Below are 4,498 nucleotides of genomic sequence, written 5' to 3'. Positions count from 1 at the left end.
CCTGCTGGAATGATTGGCTAAGTAAACTGATACAATAATTGGAGAGTCTCTTCTCTGATCAAGTATGAGCAATGATGAATCTCTTTTTTGGGACCTAACAAATAAACAAACATTTCTAGCTTCTATTTTTCCCTACTACAGTTTTCTTCCTGGTCACGAAAAGTTAACTTTATGTGTATGTGTCTACTTTTATGTGCTTTAAGAACTTTCATACATTTATTTATCTACTGGTCACATTAACCCCATGGGATAGGTATTGTTACTAGGAATGTTAAGATTAATATTAATCTGTTATCATTAATAATTATATTATTAATTATTATTGATAATAATCATATTGTTATATTATTATTTTTATTATTAAACATTATAATCTTGGTGATATTTCCAGAGGCCTAAAAAACATCTTTCTAACCAGTATGTAGGTGTCATAAGAAGTCTTTCAGTTTCTCCACTACCCATACTATCCTTTATGACAACAAATGCCTCCAGTTTCCATTGTATTACCTTACCATAGCTACATCGTTCTAGATTTCAAAGGCAAAATTGATCAAAGGCTTGAACACAAAGTAGTGTATGGAACCTATCTGTGATTATCTCTTAAGCCCCATATTAGGTATAGAAAAAAATGGTGAAGCAAATTCTAGGTGATTTGCTACATGACTAGCTTGGAAAGTTTGACAACTATTCCATGAACCTGAAACTGAGTGTGGAGCAGTTAAGTCTATGGTTGCCTTCTCTGGGTCTCTGTAGAGCACTCAGCCACTAGTATCACCCTGGATAGAAAAGAAGAACAAATGAATGCACAGCCATTTCATACAATTCACTAAATATGGTGCAGGTGCTTTAGGTGTTACATAATTTAGATGTTGGAATTCCCTGAGGGACAGGTACAATAATATTTCACACAAGGAAACTGCATAAAATTAAGATCTTGATAAAAGCACTAGCTAACATTTTTTGTTTACAATTTCTTCAGCCCAACTAAATTAAATGTAAATTTAGTGTCATAAATGGTACCACTGGGCTATGTTTGTGTTATAAACAATTACTGTGAAAATAAAATGAGAGTTGCCTCTGAACTGGCGATTACCTGAGTTAAGGATGGTTTCCTTTTCTAAACAGTTGCAATCTAATTGCTTTCTTTATTAAAGCATTGGTCATTTCCTGTGAAAAAATAATTGAGGTGAGTCACATTTAGAAAAACTGCATATTTGTTCTTATGAAAGTTTAATCTTTTCCAGTGTTACACTCTGCTGTTTTTATCTTTCTCCTTTTTTATTGTAAAATCAATTCTAGGCTTCTAACCAAAAGCTTGAAGTTTATAATTATTGGCTATGGTACATGTTACATGACCATGAGAATTTGATGACTAGGTTTTGGAAAATACTGTGATTTTTTTTTTTATAAGAGGCTCCTTTATGGGCATACAACTGGTGATGCTGGTGGAGGATTAGTTTCTTATGGGTTTTCCTTAGATGGTTGCTCTCTACCTAGCTCATGTCATGAGCTATGAATTGTAATTGATCCAATCTATACTGCTTCTTGCTTTCCTACTATTTACATGCTCTGGCGTTGCTTTGAGAAAGGGGTTTGATTCTATTAGACGGGGTAAGTGAGGGTGGCAGGCTGGACGGAATAGGTGATAATAACACATTCCGGTTTTGCCAAAGCAATGGCAAATATGTCAGGAGAGAAATGGAACTCTCTGAACTCTCTGAAAAACAGGAATTTAGAGTCTGAATCTTCTCATAATTTTCTGTGATGTCCTTCCTTTTTGGATAGTTTCCTATTTTCCTTTGGCCTGCCGTATTCTTTTGGGGGCCTTTCATGTAGCACAGTGATTCTTAGCATGGAAGGTTGTGACAATACAGATTACAGAGCTGCTAATTCAATTGATCTCAAGATTTGCATTTCTGGTAAATTCCCAGGTGAAGGCAACACGGCTATTTCAGGGATGCTTTGAGAGCCACTGATCTAGTGACTGTGCTATGTTCCCTTAATATTTCTATAAGTCATTCCTTTTTATCCGACTTTATTGAGCCATTACAGAGCCAGGCATTAGAAATTGCATATCCTTTGTGGAACCCTCTGGGCATTTAGTAGTCTATATCCTCCTGATCCTCTTCTCCTGAGTAGTGAGTATTACAAGTACTGGCATTGGGCTATTATTATTATTATTGTTATTAACATTTTAGTAGTACAGGAGTATGAAATAAGAGGCACTTACTAGAAAACTGTTTTCCTACTTGAGCTATGTCTACTGCCACTTAGATTTCAGTTTGTTTTTCATAGTAATGTAATTTGGAGCCACAGAACTCCAACTTCTGGAACCACAAGTATGTTTGGCCATTATAGCCCAGTAGAAGTTAATTAATAAATGTTAAATGGATTAGTCATCTATGGCTCTCCATATCTCATTAGCTTAAGGCTACCAAGCCTTCTTTAGCAGGAGTGAGTCAAATTGCATTGACCCTCACTCTGTCCTGAATATGGTATGATAAGACCCATAATACTCTTTTTTTTTTTTTTTTGGTGGGCCATGGGGCCTGAACTCTGGGCCTGGGTGCTGTCCCTCAGCTCTTCAGCTCAAGGCCAGCGCTCTACTACTTGCACCACAATACCACTTCTGGCTTTTTCTGCTTATTTGGTGCTGAGGAATCGAACCCAGGGCCTCATGTATGCAAGGCAAGCACTCTACCATTAAGCCACCTTCCCAGCCCCACCATAATACTCTTGATAGAGCTCTCAACTATGTCTCAGGGATGCTGGGATAGTCATATACATGCTTATAACTCCAACAATTTGTGTATATGACATAGACACAAGTGTCTCTCATGATTGATTTCTGTCCGTATATTTGCTTCAGGGTAGCTCACTGTTGTATCTGCCACTGCTGCTGTTGCTGTTACTTACTGTGGATCCCTCACAAGAGGCACTGCCTATACGGGTTCCAAAAATAGCACAGCTGGAGGCTGATGGTCCTTGCTTGTAATCCTAGCTAGTCAGGAGGCTAAAATCTGGAGGATTGTGATTGGAAGATACAGCCAGGGCACAAAAGTCCATTAATCTATATGCAAAATAATCAGCAAAAGCCAAGTTGGAGTCATAGCTAATGTGGTAGAGTGACAACTAAATAAGCAAGTTGAGCAAGTGAGTGGCCCTAAGTTCCAGTCTCAGTACTGTTACAAACAAAGGCAGAAGTGGTACTCACTAGCCACTATGTTATAAATGAACTATACAACTTGTGGGTGGGGACAGGAGGGAAAAATTGGGAGAGAAGGAGGGAAGGGGTGACATGGTTTAAAAAGAAATGTATTATCTGACATGTAACTATAACCTCTCTATACATCACCTTTATAATAACAATCAAAAATGCATAGAAATATCATAAAAGCTCAACAGAGCATACAACTTAGGTTGCTACTACAGAACACAAAATAATGATATTAAAATATAAATTAATCTAAAAAATATATATGAAAACTAACCAACACCAAAGTGAGAAGAATGAGACACTTCCAGACCCTATACCACATCTTGTCACCTGACAACCAAAGTGTACTGCTGTTTTTTCCACATGTCACAGAGCATACATGAAAGTGTCTTTGTCAGTGTTCTTCTGTAGCAGGTGTCATCCTATTGGGATTTGGACACGGGAGTGGGTGGATGAGAGAGGAATGTGATATTAACCACTCTGCCTTTCCTATTCCAGTTGATAAAATCCATGTATGTGGTTACATATGCTGGCATGTTATCAGACACAACACATATGTTAGAATCACAGTAGGGGACAAAATACAGTCTCACAACTACTAGATACAAATAAATAGAAGATCAAACTTCTCTCTGACTTTTTGTCCTCCTGTGTTTCATTCTGACTGCAATGACTGCAATACCTTTCTTTCTCTCTCTTCTCTCTCTCTCTTTCTCTCCTTTCTTTCTTTCTTTCTTTCTTTCTTTCTTTCTTTCTTTCTTTCTTTCTTTCTTTCTTTCTTTCTTTCTTTCTTTCTTTCTTTCTTTCTTTCTTTCTTTCTTTCTTTTTGTTCGGTCATGGGGCTAGAACTCTGGGTTTAGATGCTGTCCCTGCCCAGGCTGGCTTTGAACTGCAATCCTCAGATCTCAGCCTCCTGAGTAGCTAGGATTATAGCCATGAGCCACTGGCATCCGGCTCCAATGCATTTCTAAAGTGCCAAATTAAAGATAGCATTGCCAGGGGCCCTTTCTTCTTTTAAATGTAGACTCCACAGCTCATTTAACTAGATCTTAGGTGAGCTGAGGAAAGATAACCCGCAGCTCTGCACATCTCCTACAAGGAGCCTGAAGACTGTGATGGCACCATCTAATCCTTACTCCTTCTCAAAGGCACAGAACTAGTGCTGAATATGGTGTTCTATCTAAGGTAAGGATGACTAGGGCCAGATCTTGCTTTCTTCTTTGTGTAAAGGGCCTGGGGGTGGAATAAGGGCAGTCTATTCAGGGCCTAGTGCCTACTTCT

Source organism: Dipodomys spectabilis, unplaced genomic scaffold (genome assembly GCF_019054845.1).
Source record: "Dipodomys spectabilis isolate Male_0828 unplaced genomic scaffold, ASM1905484v1 ptg000436l, whole genome shotgun sequence".
Taxonomy (NCBI): domain Eukaryota; kingdom Metazoa; phylum Chordata; class Mammalia; order Rodentia; family Heteromyidae; genus Dipodomys; species Dipodomys spectabilis.
Note: the sequence above shows the minus strand (reverse complement) of the source record.